At 48.8% G+C, this 17,341-nt stretch overlaps 3 non-coding genes across 3 annotated transcripts; 2 read left to right on the top strand and 1 right to left on the bottom strand.

Annotated features, from left to right (window-relative positions):
- The first annotated feature begins 6,066 nt into the window (after positions 1-6,066).
- On the top strand, positions 6,067-6,229 carry LOC119113285 (U1 spliceosomal RNA). The gene has a single exon (XR_005095876.1). It is a non-coding gene; the product is annotated as a U1 spliceosomal RNA (small nuclear RNA).
- An 8,250-nt stretch (positions 6,230-14,479) lies between these two features.
- On the top strand, positions 14,480-14,646 carry LOC119113296 (U1 spliceosomal RNA). Its single transcript, XR_005095887.1, has one exon. It is a non-coding gene; the product is annotated as a U1 spliceosomal RNA (small nuclear RNA).
- Positions 14,647-15,184: 538 nt separating this feature from the next.
- LOC119113288 (U5 spliceosomal RNA) lies at positions 15,185-15,296 on the bottom strand. The gene has a single exon (XR_005095879.1). It is a non-coding gene; the product is annotated as a U5 spliceosomal RNA (small nuclear RNA).
- Positions 15,297-17,341: the final 2,045 nt, after the last annotated feature.

The raw sequence follows: 17,341 nt of genomic DNA, 5'->3' as shown, positions 1-17,341 counted from the left end.
GGGGCCCTACAACAATACGAGGCTTTTGTATCGTTTAAGGGCCGACAGTGCCTAACAAGCTATTGTGTCAACAAAGGGCCTAGAGCCGGTCAGGGAAAGGTTTGTTCAACAAGGACGAGGACGAGACCCCAAATGACAGAGGGCCTTTTTCGTTGGTCGGAGACCTCTGACAATGAATAAATACATGATAACTTATGATGACCGTTTACACTGAGGTAATGGAAGGGTTTTCTGTCAGTCAGGGCCCCTAGTACTGAACGGTGGACCCTCCAACCCAATTCCAGCCTAGGTCCGTTAAACCTAACTGGGGTCTGTCTGCAATTAAATCTCCTGCGGCGATCAGGGATGTTATTGCGTCAAGGAGAGTTTCTGCATCAATCCGTCGACAACTGCACGGGCCAGAAGGCCTCACGCGTTAGCGCGGGACCAATGTGATACGATTTCTCCGTCTAAGGGCCTCCGGATTGGCCAGGGATCCCGCCCCGTGTCGCCAGAATGTCAGCTGGAAGACACCGCGCGGTGAGACGGAATGACACTTCAGCCTTTGACCGGGGGACAAAAATGTGCGCCATAGCTTTCTACTCAAGCTAGGGTGCACATTTCTATCGACACTTATGATATCCCCCTTTCCCGGAAAAAGGGGGGAATGTCGTGAGCGAATGTCATGTGAATATCATGTCAAGTCAAGTGAATATCATGAGTGTCGAATGGATTGTCACGAAATGAGTTAAAAACGAAAAAGGTCATCCAATGTTTGCCTGAGAGCGTTCATTCTCTTGCAGAATCGAATCGTGAAACAAATTACATTTAATAACATAAATAATAACGTTGATAATAAGATCAATATAATAGCATTTAATTTAACACAAATTACAGAAGGTTTGAGCCAGCGCGACCGCAGCATTGGGAACAAGGATAGCGAAGCTTGGCTTACAGTTTCCGTAAAACTTAACGTCGTTGGCCACTGCAAGTAACACCAGGCGGCGGGCGCCCGTGCACGCGAGGACGACCGTATTAAAATAATGGTCCCAAATGGTCTTTGGAACCTAATTTGTACCGTTCAGAGAGCAGACTGGGCGTACTTTTTCTTACAACTTCGAAATTGCCCTCTGGACGGATAACAGCCTGAGCAGCAAGAGAAATAGAGATTCTACTTTTACTCTGCTTATTCCATAACCGCATTCCAGCACCACTTCGCGGCGCTGTAAAGGCCAATCCGATTTTACCATCAATAAAAAGTGTCACAGATGAAATTTTGCCCGGACTACCTTCTAAATGTACGATTTGGTGTCTTCAAGCATCAAAGGTACTTTTCAGATGCGTCGTCACTTTGTCCGCCCATTAGTCATGACTTAGTGTTAGCCGCGGAGGCGCGCGCCGCGCGGTCCACGGAGACTGCAATGCCTAGAGTCGAGGCTTTGTTGCTATGAACTTTGCCAACGCGCATGCTGAAAACTACGTTACATAATGCTCATCAGTAATCGATTCTGAATGAATACTGAATATTTCCAGGCAAACAGGTTTGGCAATGTTAGTACAGATCTTTGTTCATTTCGATCTGCAATGAACATTTGGAGGTCCTTCACATTCCTGAACAACACAGATGCCATGCTGACAAAGCATCTGAGCTCTGCCGCTTTAAAAATATCCCATGGACTATTGTATAATGAATGCCGCCTGGATCTCGCCATTTACCACATGAGGCAATTGCGTCCGGGACGTTTTGAGGATGATGGTTAACTAGCTGAATCGGCATGCATGTTTAAGGCAGCACAAAGTAAGCTAAACGCAACTTAAGTCTGAAAAAGTGTGTGGAGGGGGGCAGTGAACATTACTGGTCTCCCACCTTGAAAAGTGGGGTCATGGCCCCCTGCCCTCCCCCCCCCCCCCTTCCCACTTTGCTACACGTTTGTCTAGCCCCATTCCCACGCCCATGTCGCATTGCGTGGATGATTTGCTCGCGCGCCACCTCCCAACCAATCAGAGAGCGACATTTCCTCGGGCTCAGGAAGCCACGTGACCCGTGCTGTTCCCGCCCCGGATTCCCGCCATCAGTCGAGAGCGGGGCGTCGGTGCTGGTGGGTGCGCGTGGGGTGTGGTGGGGTGCTGGGGCGCGGTGAGATTGCGGTGTCGGGGAGCATTGCTGTAGATCAGTGAGTGAAGACTCGTCACATTCAACGAGTCCGATGCCAGGTGTCGTGAGGGTGAGTTGGAGCTGGGAACCGTGTGTTTTGTTTAAGTGTGAGGCGAGGCCTGGCCTAGGTATGGCGATATTCAGCCGTAGTTGAATGGCTTCAGGATAGCTATTTCAGTCCAAGACCCGACACAAATGGGGGACACTCCCTTTAACCATCCTAGCGGTCCAGCACAGTTTTAAAATAAACGCGTTGTAGGACACGATGGGGAAAAGGTTGCTCGTTAGCTGCTCAATGAGCTCATGCGCAAGATCGCACGAGCCTGTGTGCATATGGACGGGCTCATACTTGTTAATAACATTGGAATGATCGTCGGCTGTGTTTGGCGAAGACTTGGGATTGGAATCATTTATGGCTCACCCATCTTTATTAAGTGCTGCGCCCACCCTCCGTTTCTTGTTGTGTCATAAAAGTGCCGAGGCTAGTGGCCACGAGACATCCGTACGTTTTCATTAAAAGTGTTCCACATTTGTATAGGGTTCTCAACTGAAATAGCCATCTGGGAGATCATTCCGCAGTCAACAGCCTTGTCTTTCTTAAGACCCAGCTCCCTCTAGTTCTGGGCTACATGCCCGCGAAAATACAGACTTGTTCGGGGAGTTATCTCAAGGTGGCTGAGGCACCCATAACGCCATAGCACCGTCGATGAAATCCCGTCTCCCCATTAGCGATGCGTCGATCAAAGCCGATAAAAATATAATTATCGAATTATTCATTTCGGGCGTCCGTGATACGATTTCCAGATGTAACAACCGTCATTTGGTTCTGATTCAGTATTGTGCAAGGTACAATGACACATGAAACAATGAAGTATCGAGGAGCATATTTACGTACGGAGAAATTTTGTTGTCTAGAGCAGCCTTTTCCACTGAAGGATACCAAATGTGGAGTTGTTGATTTTTTTGTCATTCAGGGTATAGGTCTCTGGTTCCTCTTGAAGAGCGTTTTGAAGGACCAAAAGAGTTTTGTCATGGACAACGAAAAGCTACGCCAGGGACCAAGGGGATGGCATTTTTGGTTGGTGCCTTAGCAGTCTCTTGAAAAGAGTCAAGTTCCAGGCAAGGGCAAGTTTGGACACCTGTAATGCGGTTGTGCATGTGTGTCTGGGATGAAAAGTAAGGTTGGCGGAACCATGCGCGCTTTTTGCGGGACGCCTGCCTTCTGAAACGAGTACGGGCTTTCTTTTTGGTGCGGGGAGGATATTGCAAATAAGGAAGTGGCAGCTTTAATCGGAATTCGCACTCAGTTACGTCTCGCCAGTGCCCAACCGCACCGCCATGGCCCTCGCGGTGCGGGCTCGGGGGAGGGGGAGGGGGGGGGGGGAGGGAAAGACGAAGCATGGCCGACGCGCGTCTCCTGCGCAGTCGCACATTTCCCCACCCCAGCCCCGCCCTCCTGCCCCCGTTATGGGCGGGGGAGCGGAGCGCGTCAACTGACACCGCGCCAGAGGCGTCACTACAATTAACGCCGGCGGGGTCCGACGCGTTTATTGCTGGGGTCCTGTCCTTGTGTTCTGTGATATGGGTCAGGCGGCAAACAACCGTCTCATTGAGTCACTGGGGTCGGCCCTATGAACCCCTGGGGTGAAAACGCCCGTGCGATACGAGCACCCCTGAGGCCGCCGCCAGGACTCCAGTCGCCGAGGCTTTGGGAATGTGTGCCGGGCATCTCAAATGAGAGCAGTTGGCAGTGGACAAGCCCTGTGCCGTCATAAGATGGAGGCTTGGGGTGAGTACTATTCCTTGCAAAAGTCTTCGTCTAGCTAAGTACTATTTCGTGCAATGTCCTATTCCTTGGTTGCGCGTGCGTTGTGAAGGTGGTGCGTTGACATGTCAAAGGGGTTTACCGTGCGGTTGGTGGCGTTGAAGCTCATTGGCTTTGCCAGCTTTCGACGTGGAAATGATCCCCCAGTTGCGGTCCTCGATATTAAGAAGTCTTAATGATTGCAAGGGTAACGTGGGAATTATTATTGCCCCATCTTGGTATTTGATTTGGATGTAGACGAGTGTGATGCTGCTCCTTTTTCAGTCCCAGCCTTCCGTTTTTTTACGTGGCACTGCCATCATGGCTTTATTGCGTATGTCGTTGGGCGATTGTGTTCGACGTAATCCAGCATTTCAGCACCAACTAGACTGTCGTGTGATGCCGCCGTTTTTCATTCATCTGTCCTAATATTTCCGTTCTTGCCCCAAATGCCGGAAAACGTCGCCGTTTACTGAACACACTATGAAGAGTTGGCAAACACGAACCCTTCGCCGATATGTTGTGTGTATGTGGTAGCGTCGGCGTGTGCGTGTGTTCCGTTAAGATCGCTTGATGGTAAATCCACCAACAGACCAGATTGGATACTGGATTTCGGGGAAATTTGAATCGTGTCGACGGGGACCCACCAGCAGACGACACTGGTTGTAGCCGCGGTCGGCGACCGATATCAATCGCAGCTAGTCCAGCCATGTGTGGCGATGTCAAGATTGCGGGGGAATTTGAATCGACCGAATCATCGAACAAGGTGTGTACATCAAGAAAGAATTGTTTCACAAACGACAAAATCAAAATTTTTATCAGATCTGAATTATTCAGCCAGAGTAATTAATGGCCAATGGGTTATGAAGAATTTGTATCTTACGCAGATCTGGTGAAATGATATGTTTGCTCTTATTTCGCTATCGTTGATTTCTAGTTACATAGACAGTTGTTTTCTGTTGAATAACCATTGCTTAATAAGTAATCTGTCCTGAAGGATTTGGTGCGAGTGCGTTGGTGTGGCCACCATACATCTGCCCTTTAAATAAGTGCATAAGCGAATTTATCAACCGTTCATGCCTGTTCACGGTGAGTTGGTGTGGCTCTTAAACTTTGGCAACTATGATGCATATAACTTCAAGCCAGGGGTGCAGTTTCTCAAATTGAGTTTGGGAAAAGGTGAGCGATGAGAACATGACAAAACTTTAAAATGCGTCGACAAACTGGTTTTTTCCGCGGGGTTTGGCCCACGTTTTTCTCCAAAGTTTGGGGATTACAAGTGGGAGCGGGCCAAAGCTCACCCAACTAAATTGGAAGCTTCCCACCCGCTGGGAAACGCGTCTAGCAAGTCACGCCGACCGAATGCGATCTTCTGGCATGGGGGCCCCTGGGTAGGAACCTGGGCACCAGAGGTATTCGTTTGCCCGACAGGTGGCGGTCAGAAGTAGGAATTTGTTGCGTTTGAGTTTTATGCCGTTTTCTAGTAGCATGTTTAATCATGCTGCTTTTTCTTGCATACGTTAGGTGCGAAAGAGCATCGACGCTATGTTGGTATATGGTATTAGCTGCTGACACGCGTTTGCTCACTGGTTGAAGGTCATCGCGATGCCACAAAATGGCGTTGTAGGTTGTTTTTTTTTGCGTGTTTACTTCCAAGGAAATTTGTGAATGATTTTCAACTACAGGTATGCATATGTTTGAAGTTCAATCTATGTCAGCGGCAGGGTGTCTGGATAACGAAAATGGCGGATGTGAACAGAATAAACATGGCTGTCGCGTACCGTGGTAAGTCGCACAAACGTAACGTGACACGCACAGCATCCTGTCCTCACTAGTCCGCTTGCTTCATTCTGCATCTTCACAACGCCCCGCTTGTCCGGGCAGGCTGCGTACGCCAGCCGTGAGTTGGCCGAGAGACTCCTTGAGGGGACCCCCGACCGGGGCGCTCGGCGCTTACCCCGTAGAGGGGTCCCTGTGCGGGCTAAGGCTCGGCGATTTGCCCTCGCCCCCCCCCCCCTCAGGCACGTGTAGTTCCGCCCCGCCGTCATCCATATCCTTCATCCCATAACCCTGAAATGATCATTGCTGGTCGAATGGTGCTAATCCAATAACCAAACTGGCTTAACTCATACTTGCCTGGCACAGGGGATGATAGCGTGATCACGAAGATGGCCCCGTCAGGGCGAGGCCCTTCATTGCACATTGGTCGGGTTGGTCCCAGCGTTTGCCCCAAATGTGGACAAATCGGTGGTGTAATTGCTAGCGGGGTAGGTTGTGTTCGCGGTTCTGCCCTATGACGTCCACGACTGGAGATGAATGAGGGTGGGCGGGTGGGATGCTGCTGATGACCCGATAGGTTTAACCATAATGCAAGATGCGCTTGCGTGGTACTAGATTGGTATCCCAGTACCATGGCGGCCTTCAAGTTATCAGCCTTATGAGCTGCACACAGACGTCGAAATATTTTATTTAACACGCAAGCCGTCTACACTTACCAAGATTGTGATTATTGCTTGGGTGTAGACCTCTGTATGCGCGCAAAACATTTGGAACTGGGACCCTCCTCGTCGCAATAGCCTATGACCTAGATACTCGAAATTTTGAGGTCAGATAATCACAAGTTATTCTTGTCATGGGTATCGATTTTGGCCTCCAATAACCTACTTAATGCAATGTATGCTGGGAACGTTAACCACGTGACAGCCGGCTGATGATGGTTTCATACCACCCTAGTGTTTCACCTCTAGTGGTTCCGCAAACGTTGCACGTCCGGTCAGTCGTATGTTCAACTGCACGGGCTGCGGCATCGCTTTTGGATAGCAGCGTTTGTGATAGTACGTCATCGTTGATTCAGAGATACGAAACAGCCGCGGCCTATTTGCGGTGGAGCGCCACTAGGGCCACCACTGGTGACAGTTGGAACTAAATAAATCAGTATTTTTTATTGAATATAAAATGAAGCAATGACTTACGCAGGACTGCGCAGTCTCCAAAATTTCATAAATCAACACTCTTTTTGTATTGAGTTCAAGTATGCATAAAACATGGGTAAGCTGGAAAGTTATGGCCTAACTGACATGCAGCAGCCCAAATTAGCCATCATGATCCCATTATGATAATCAAATTAAGTAAAGGTATAAGAAGAAGCAAAAATGCCCCACTGGAATATGAAACAATAAAACAAGCTTTCTGCTAAACTAATTGGATAGGAGCAGAATGATGCATTAGCCTGCTTTTGGAGTGGTTAGTTCACTAAGCAGCCAGCATTTTGCTGCGCTGTTTGGCCTGAAAGTGTCCAGCATTGCAGAAAAGGACGTAAAATTGATAATGCCCCACCAAGATGAAATAAAGCATTCAATGTTTGACATGTTGGGGCCAAGCGCACACCAAAAGCTTTCACATAAGCTGCTTTTGGTGCCCATACATTTGTCATCGTAAATTCAGTATCGCGGCAGCGAGTGTACAGCATAAGCCAAAAACATTTCTGATGCTCGAAAGGGACTGATAATTACAAACGCCGCCACCTTAATAGTAAAACACGTTTCATTTGAGACATGTTAACACAAATGGCTAAAGAAAGCATTGGCTTAAGATGTCTAGTGGCATAAACAATACGTTTGACTTAGTGCAAGGAAAAGCTTATCGTCGATCAATGAAGAAACTGCCCAGGTCATTTAGACGTGATTACAGTAATAGTGTCCCACTTGAATATTTAAGCACGTCTTACAGCTTATTGCTACCAAATTATCTCAATGAAATCCGGCTTATCGGCTTTTAGGCAATGCCTATGCCTAAATAGGCATGGCCATAAAACAATGGTCATGCATTGTTCAGGTCCGAGACCGATTGATTCTACAAACGATGTGTAAAAATCAGGCATGACCAAAACTTGCTCAGACTGCTAACAAATGTGGCCGTCTGGATACATTTCATTAGACATCTGTTCATTTTTGGTACCTACCACATATTGACGGGTCAACGGACTGTCAGTATGTGGTATATGTGAATCAAGTGAACTTTGATTCCGCAAATTTGCGGAACTTATACGTTTGGCTTTTGGAGCTTCTTACGAAAAACATTCAGCATTTCATCAGTGACATGTAGAGCCAAACTATGTCCAGAAAGCCAAAACATCTTCTTTGCTTACAACACAGTCATCATGACATAGTGCGCGCTTATGCGTACGCATGCACACACACACGATCATACATAACGTCAGATTATCGGTGGCAGCTAGCAGCCGACGGCCGTGCTGCAACAGGACGTGCCGCGTACCATCCTTGAAGTTGGTTGCGGGATGGTAAGAATTAGTGACCGAACGATTTAGTTTTTTCAACCTGCTGTGGAGTAAACCATTGCAACGAACCAACTCGACCAGTGATTTCCCAAGCATGAAAAAACAGTATGTGAAAATAAGGTGTGATCATAAAAGATTGGAAGACTGAAGGGAACATTTTCAGCAATGTCGCAGTCTCACGCTGAACAGTATCCATGTCGTTACTTGAGGCGGCTGGATGCATCACCTTGACAAATTTCAGAAGCAACATTCCCATCTGTGTGCCCCTTTACCGTCCGAGAAAGTCTTCCAAGCATGACAACGAAGATAAAAGCGCAATGGTTTTCTGGCGGTCCGCTTTATCTAAATTACTGAACTCTGCCTTGCCATTTCGAAGCGTAATTTTGCCTCGGCACGTAATTTTGCCCTGATGTGCGCTGACAAACTCCTGAACTCTTTTCTCAGGAATTTCGCGTCGGATGGATGAAAGGAGTTTGAAGTCCGGAGATGCATATGTGGTTCATCGATAATAATCGCATGCAGCGGGATCGCGGGTAACAAATTGTCACGCGCCACACCAGACTGACCTGGGGGGCAGAGCGTAACGCGCCATTCACCCGCCTTTCAATATTGACACCTTTTGGCCATTACAGAAAACGCAGGCATAATTACTGTTCGCGGCCTGCGTGCCATACACAAGGAGGACAAACTTGTAGTCTGCGCCTAAATAAAAAGTGAGTTTTATAGGAGTTCCATCGATATCAAGACCCTTTATTTTGGAGAAACTCGATTTCAGCATTTAAGTCTCTTAGAGTCGCTTCTAGAGCTTCGTATTTTTCTGTCGCTGAACTGATGCCGAGCAACTGTGGTCGGCGCAGCGCTGGAGTTGGCTCGTCAACGAGGATGTTAGAGAATGTTAGGAAGAATGTTAGGAAGTTCCCATACTTCCACACCGGGGCACCATCTCCTGTAACGAGATATCGTTTTGATCAACATTTAGCTGAACTTTTTGCAATTATTGTATGGCAAATTTGCTGGATACTTAGAAGGCAACGTTACATGTACGGACAAAAAATATGGTCATATCAGCCACGTTCAAGAAAAAAAGCTATAGCCCAGAGCAGCGGGAGCAGCAAGGTACGAAATGGCAAGATGAGTCACAAAACCTGGTTCTGTGACATAAACCTATTGAACGACACTGTAAATAGATATGCCTTCACTTACTGTCAGCATGAGCTTAGCTGACAATTTCACCCGAACCGTGCCGTCCGGGTCTTTCTTCACCGACGGCGGTAGCAAAGACAAGATGTCTTTAATTTTCCGTCGAACTATGTGATTTTTCTTGTCGTTCACCTCAATTTCACGATTCAGCCTGGGGAAGCGAAACCATGCAAAGTGAGTCACCATACATCCGACAAAGTTTGTAGGCAGCCAATTAAGGGTGAAAATACAGGAAGACTGGCTCCCTGCAACAGAGGCACACGTTTGGATAGGCCGTATTCGGCTTGAATAAAATGGGAAGATGTCGTTAAACTTACTCGCGCAAAAAGACCCGCACAAGTTAAGGCAATAAAAGGTTCGGGAAGTCATCCGATCATCTCATCTCTTGCGCTCAGCCCTGATTCGGTGTAAGCGTGGCAGGCTGGGAGCGATGGACGCTAACCGACAGTACTCAGTCAGGGAAATGCTTGCGTCGTCCAAAATCTGCGAGACTGCAGGTGGTGAGGGGATGTAATTTGGGCTGGCCGACACGTGACACCCACTCTGTAAACGCTAGCAGCTTCCTCCAAGCTCCCTGATTTTTCTTCCCTTATGTCGGACCGAATACTCAAGGTTGGCAAGTTGCTTGTGATCGCGCCGGGTGGGTGTCATCTCTGGACGGCGCCGGGTGGGCGTCGCTTCCAGATCGCGTCGAGCTGGTCTCGTTTCCGCGCTGGACTGGGCGGACGACGCCGTGGTACTGGGCTGGACGGTGACCTGAGTAGGCGACGCCGCCCGCCCCGCCGGGTGGCGTACTGAGGGGCGACGCCGGCGCGCCGCACTGGGCGGCGCGCTGAGCGGGCGACGCCGTCCCGCCCCGCCGGGTGGCGTACTGAGCGGGCGGCGCCGGCGCGCCGCACTGGGCGGCGCGCTGAGAGGGGCGACACCTCCGCACCGCGCTGGGCGGCGTACTGAGCGGGCGACGCCTCCGCGCAACGCTGGGCGGCGTGCTGAGTGGGTGACACCGGCGCGCCGCGCTGGGCGGCGTGCTGAGCGGCGACACCTCCGCACCGCGCTGGGCGGCGTACTGAGCGGGCGACGCCTCCGCGCAGCGCTGGGCGGCGTGCTGAGCGGATGACACCGGCGCGCCGCGCTGGGGCGCGTGCTGAGCGGCGACACCTCCGCACCGCGCTGGGCGGCGTACTGAGCGGGTGACGCCTCCGCGCAGCGCTGGGCGGCGTGCTGAATGGGTGACACCGGCGCGCTGCGCTCCATGCGTGATTCTGTCACACGCATGCCCGAGTTGCCGAGCTCAGAATGGTCGCCCTCCAGCATATCATTATTGTATTTTCACTTATTATTAGTTATTTTCACGGGAGCTTGAGCTCCGCTTTCACGGTGAAAAGCCGTCCTTTTGCACTGTTTACAATAGATACATTTGGTTTTTCACGCCTCTGGTGCAATCTGACAAATGCTCTCACCTTAAGGAGTAGCTAGAGTTTGGGTCTGGATGCTGACGTGGTTGTGGCTTGCTATAAAACGTAGTGATAGCAATGGACTTCATCTGTAAAATATAAGTTTTGTTATTTCCTTGATGCAAGACGATAAAGCAATGCTTGCAAAGTACACGCAATCTTGCAGGTGTGTTAGAAATAATTGCAGACACAGTCAGTTTTTTAATAATCTTGAATTCATGAATCGGGCACATCATTCAAAAATACTTCAGTGCCAATCACACAATCATGATAATGAAAAAGTTACGAAATCTGAATAACTGGTGGTAACAAACAGAACCTAAAGTTTGTAACACCGGGCTTGAGCCAAGCAACTAGTGACGCTTTTTCTTTGATATCAATTTCAATCCACCACTTATGATCCCTAGCACTTTGTATTATAATTTATCAAAGGTTGTATGTCAAACAAAACATTCTGTTCAAGCTTATAAATCTGTACCCGTAATTCTGAACTGGGTCTGCAAAACTGCATTGCTAAGCAGTATTTAAGACTGTCCCCCCCCCCCCCCCCCCATTAAAACCCAATGTTCTATTTTTGATGGTAGCATATTGTAACAAACCTCCCCTCCGCCTCCACACCTGATTTGTGGACAGCCCAGTATAAGTCCCTGCTCCTCAACATAGCTTGCAAATAGAGGGTTTAGCTTTGATGTATTCAGAGCAAAGTATGCATGGTTGATAATAACTGGCTTCAAATCACAATATACCTGTTAATAATTCAATCACAAAAACACTCATCACACTTCTAACTAGCAATTCTGGGTAAAGTTTGGCAACTGATGATTAAGCCTGAGCAATCGCTGGTGAAAAGGCAGCAAAATTATCTTGCTTAGCAAACTTAAGAAGGAGTAAGTTGCAGTGGATAACTATATTGTCTATGCAAGAAATCACGATGCAAATTTTGCAAGAAACAACCACATCACGTCGAAAGGTAATTCAGCTGTGCGTCATTACTGGTACAAAAATAATTATCACATCGCCATATTCGGGACAACACACCCCTGGTCACTGAAAATGCCACTTATCATAACAGTAATCCATAGATACATACTGCGGCAAGCGGATCGCTGAATGATACAAACAAACGCCCGACATCCGGCGGCTGAAGAGGCGGATGGTACAGATGTGCACCCAGCATCGAACCTACCGTCTCAACTGGCGACGGGGATCGCTCACCTTAAGCTGCTGCGGAAAACTCGGAGCCTGCAGCACGCCCAGACCTAGCACATCTTCACCCAGCTGCAGCTCAGTCACTCAACTTGGCAACCCGGCAACATCGACTTCCCAATGGTGCATGGAGGGATGGAAAGGTGTCTCCAAGGCCGTCGCACTACGCTCCATCAGTCGGAAGACTGTTGCACTCGCCCCGCATGGCATGAAAGCACGCTGTGTCCAAATAGCTTGCTGGCAAGTTGGATGCCTGGATTCCAGCTCTGCGCCGGCATCCCCCATGCGGCACTCCGTTCTCCTTGAATGAAATGGAGTAAGATGAGAGGACTGTTGTCACTTAATCCATTATATTAGCTGTGAGTTGCCAGAAACTTGAGTACGGGAGTTGTGGTGCGATCTGCGACTCCAGTTGGTTTCGGGTGCGCGGAAGCCTTAGGCGACGTTAATTGGGCGGAGGTTGGGTAAACCAGCAGAACATGATTTTTACCCTTTGAAACTATATGTTGTTAGGACCCAGGTCTGGTAGATGAGAAGGCCTCAGTGCGCATTGCACGGGCCGACCCGCTTAGATGGAGGTGCGCTGATGCGTCTGACGAAGTTTGGCGATGTTATGTCCGACCGATCCGAAAATATCTCAGCCATGCGGGTGGTTGGAAGGTAGGCGCACATCCGCTTCAGTAAACCGCCCTGGTCTTCACCACTATCTGACCATTTTGTCCCGTCGGGTGATCTGCCCGACCTGAGTGATCTAAATGCCACCTGGGGCCTGGAAGTTGAATGGATTCGCGTAGGAATTCCGCTGTCCTGAGGGCGGTATTGTGTTGCATAGAATTAATTGGTAACCCTGGGGTGTAGTTTTGTGTTCATCTGGTGGCTTCGGAACTTCTAACAATTTCTCCCCACGCAGAGCGCTTCTTGGGAGCGAAATTTGATGGGTCGTCCCCGAATGGCTGGGTTCCTGGGTTCTATATTCACGCCCTGCTTCTTAAGTTATCTCCAGAAATGGATAACCGAAAATTTTAACACGTTTTTGCATGTGTGCCTCGATCTTAATATCCATTCTTCTCATCAAGCCTAATTTAAGACATGCGATCGCTTATGTTCTGTGCCGCGTGTGCGGCCGTCCCGGCCACATGCACGGCAAGGAACATGAGCGACCCGGCGTTGAAAGCGTACCCCTGTGACTTCATAAAGAGGACCGACGCAAGCGGAAGCGACCACAGTAGGGGCAGAACCACCCAGTTGTATCGCCTTGGATTCAATGAACGTCATGTACCACTGAACTGGCCATGACGGAAGGTTAAGGTCAGTTTTAAAGTTTCCCTATTTGGGCTTTTGCCATCGTGCCCTTATTGCCCTTTCTTACATAACCTGCCTTGGCTTGAAGACTTTCGATCGAAGTGTTTGTAAGTGAAGCCCAAGTAAATTTGTGTGCTAAACGATGACAATAATTAACGAAGGGTTTTCCTCGTCTACATCCTTTTCTTTTCGGGCAAAAGAGGGTAGGTAATAGGTGGCGCTGGGGACGCTGTTTGCATGTCCCCGATCTTGGTGTGGAATCCGGTATGCAGTTAACAGTATTTCATTGGAGGGCAACTCGGAAAGAGAAGTGTAACGCAATGTCTTTGATCCGAGGTGAAAATAAATACCTTATTCGAGGTGGATGTAAGACCTCTTAGCGCAATGAAACAGCCAACCGCGGTCAATAATTACGTCTGTATTGCCACCTATAGATAACTGACTAAGGTGCAGCTGCCGTAGCGAATTTGTGCCTCACCTAGCAGTGCACAGCAGGTTTGTGTGATGCTTGTGCATTGCCATCTCCGCTACAGCACGTAACGGTCACTGCGAACGCGGCGGCTAGGAAGCAAATCCAAACCACAAACGTACGAACAGTCACGTTCCAGTGTTGCGGCCGTAGGTGGTGGGTTTGGTACCCAAAGGTATCTTTTTTGCTCAACAGATGGCAATGCGAAATGGTGGTTTAGTCGTTAACTGTATATTTTAAGCGGTATAAGTCAACAGTTTTTTTTTCTTTCATCGTAAATTTACTTTTAAAAAAGGTATTGCACCATACGCATTTCAGTTGTGTAGCTAAGTGAGTTTCGGGTCGCCAATTGCAGGTTATCAGGATTGTCACTAGATGACGTTGCAGGTCGTTTGCTTCGCTACAGGTTACGTCGGCGAATTTTGGAAGAACTGCTCTACGGCATTGAAGCGCCCGATGTGTTGTGCTTGGTGTTTAAAATCTGTTTCCACTACTGTGCAGCGCGAAACATGAAAATAATGAAATTTTGAGATTTGAACGATGAGGGCTGCGGTTCGCGTGCCATGGTAAGTTGTCGGGCATAATATAAAGAAAAATGTGTGCAGCGGAACTCATACTTACCTGGCTCAGGGGATACCGTGATCACGAAGGCGGTTCCCCAAGGGCGAGGCCCTTCCATTGCACTTTCGGTTTGGTTGACCCCTGCGATTACCCCAAATGTGGGTAACTCGGGAGTACAATTTTGTTAGCGGGGTAGGTTGCGTTCGCGCTCCAACCCTATTTGATCATGAGCTGAAAATGTGGTCGTTTGGGGGCGGGATTAGTTTGCGCACGTTTGGTGAGTATATCAGCGAAGGCCTCGCTATGAGACTAGATACATAAACATTGTGCAAGGTGGGAGTCCGGTTTTAGTCACATGTGCTGATGCGAATGGATACATGTAGGGGTGTGAACGCTTGTGACATGCCTCAATGAAGACTAATCGTCGCAACCCCAGTGGTTTGTTAGTCACACGCGCTAATACCAATGAATGTGATGTGTAACGTCGTTCCTGGTGGGGAGACTGAAAGATATAAGGGACCTTCACCTGTCGGTTGGCGCACTCGGAGAATGTTTAAGAGGGCTGACTCCATTTTCGAAACAATTACACTACACTAAATGAAATACCTGCAATGGTGCATATTCGATGTCCCAGTGTCGTCTCGTTCAGCATGTCTTGTGCTTGGCGCCTCGTAGTGCGGCGCTGCGCACACGTTCGTGAACGTGAACGCACGCGTTCCGCCCTCACCACCCTCTCATTGCTCCTCATTGATCGTGTGGCCACCGTTCGGTGGCCGTAAGAAATTCGCGAATACTCATTTGAGTGTTCCCCTCCACGGAAATCTTTAGTAAAGGCGAAAGATTTGTACGTTCTGAAGGGAACCAGAGGATGGTGCGCGCGGTCCGACTGGAAGTACTGATGATGGCTTGTCACAGGTTGCTATCACTAGTACCGGCGTGGCCGGATCCTTTCGTGTAATTGTTGTTGTTGCTTGGACTGCTTCATGCATATCCGTTGAAGCGTTTTTACGCCAATGGATAGAACCAGAGACCCTTGCAGTTCTTGTTGAAAATAGTACATAGTTTTGAAGACCGACTAATGTTTTGTCATGCCAATATGGCCATCTCGTGGCAGAATGTGAACCTAAACTTCGCTGCAATCGTATTTAGTTACTTTTCTTAGCTTTAATACGTGCGGCTGCACGGTAACCTGTAACGAGCGCTTCAGGGGGCGTTCCCCATCGGGAAAAATTTAGATGTCATTGTCCCTTCAGGTGGCAACATATGGCGTCACAAAATTGCGTCGTATACGAAATGGAAAGCGCTTCAGGTAACTCATCTATGGTGGCTGGGAAAAAACAGCTGTTTGCCACTAAAACACATTTGAAACGCAGCAAAAGACCATACCCGCAAGTCGGGAGTCAAAGGCACACGCCTGAGATGTCTTCTTCATAACAGTCGCTTTTGCCCTACACAACAGAACTAAACAAGAATGTGAGAGGCAGAGGAAGGCAGGCCACCACCCTCGGCTCTTAGTGAGATGTTACATAATGACTTAGCATTGCGCGAAAGCAGCGACATACAATTGATCCTGCTACAAAACGAAAATCCACCGTGCGCTGGTTACGCAACATCATATGCTAAAAAGGATCGTCGTACATGCATGACCAGGTCGTCCATATATAGGTTTGCGCATGGCCGCATCCACGCACACATGACTGTAATCGGGGAAGCATCCAGGAGGGGAGGTGGGAGGTGGGCGGCTCGTCGCTTACCCTCCGTGGGCCCGGGTTTGTGTTCGATTTGTTTATGTTTGTCATAGATGATTCTAAAACGTTGTCACAGCCCCCATTCGTTAGAAGGTTCTAAGCGTAGCGAGGGGGGATGTAGGGGAGTGGGCCCTGGACACTGGTTTTAAAACAGCACTGGTTTGTGACTGACCGGTTAGTGAAAACAAAAGGGAAGCCATATGAGCATTAACCACTTGTCTGGACTAGAAACGGTCGTGAAACGTGACATTTGTCCCTAGTCCCTGCACTATGCGTGTTTTATCCAGCACCTCGTCCGACACTAGCGCATGCAAGAACAGCACAACGCATAGGTACCACCAATGCTGGTCATGGTTACCATAGGACAGGGTGGATCTCACGATATCAATAACGAACGTCTCAACCCGAAACGTCGAGCTACAGACCAAGTATTTGTGTAACTTTCCGTCTCGTGTCGTTGATCTGTCGCTCGCGACGACTGCCCAATTGCAATTGCAATTGATTGCAACTGCACGCGAAATGGCAGAAAAGTGCTTGCAAAAGATAACATACGTGGCGCTGCATGAGATGCCGTAGGTCGTACCTATCGGACATTGGCCTTGACAGGACACGTTGCACACAGGCATTCATTTATTATTAGAATGTATTGTCAGGCAGCCCAACATCGCACCACCAAAGATATTTTATGCCGTCTGCACCAATATGGCAGCCCGCGCAAACCGTGCGGAATCGTCGATGCGCATATGACACCGATTAGGAGCGTAAACACCATGAAGGAGAATGGAAGACGTTGACGCCAACGACGCTAGCGTAATCGCCAAGGCCTTCTCGGTACTGTTGAAGGTGACGGGGAATGTCGCAGAGTTCGAGACCGAAGCGGAGGTATGTGCCGCCCGTTTTATCTGACCCATCGCGAATTTTAGTTGCAATCAGCCAGTAAGGGAAGATGTGCAAGTAGTGACATCATTCAAGGGGTGAGAAAATATCCTTAACTTCTATTCACATTGCCACGATATATGTAATGTGGGTAGTGCCGATCGCGTATATTTTTGATACGCAACTGTAGTTCCAGTGAATTTGTATAAGGACTCCCAAAATCATATTGTCCTGACGAACTATTTCTGTTGCAAGAACTCAGGTGACCCAAGGCGATTGTGCTCCGGGAC

Source organism: Pollicipes pollicipes, unplaced genomic scaffold (assembly GCF_011947565.3).
Source record: "Pollicipes pollicipes isolate AB1234 unplaced genomic scaffold, Ppol_2.1 Scaffold_7261;HRSCAF=8764_pilon_pilon_pilon, whole genome shotgun sequence".
Taxonomy (NCBI): Eukaryota; Metazoa; Arthropoda; class Thecostraca; order Pollicipedomorpha; family Pollicipedidae; genus Pollicipes; species Pollicipes pollicipes.
The sequence above is the reverse complement of the archived record's forward strand: the minus strand, read 5'-3'. Positions and strand labels throughout refer to the sequence as shown.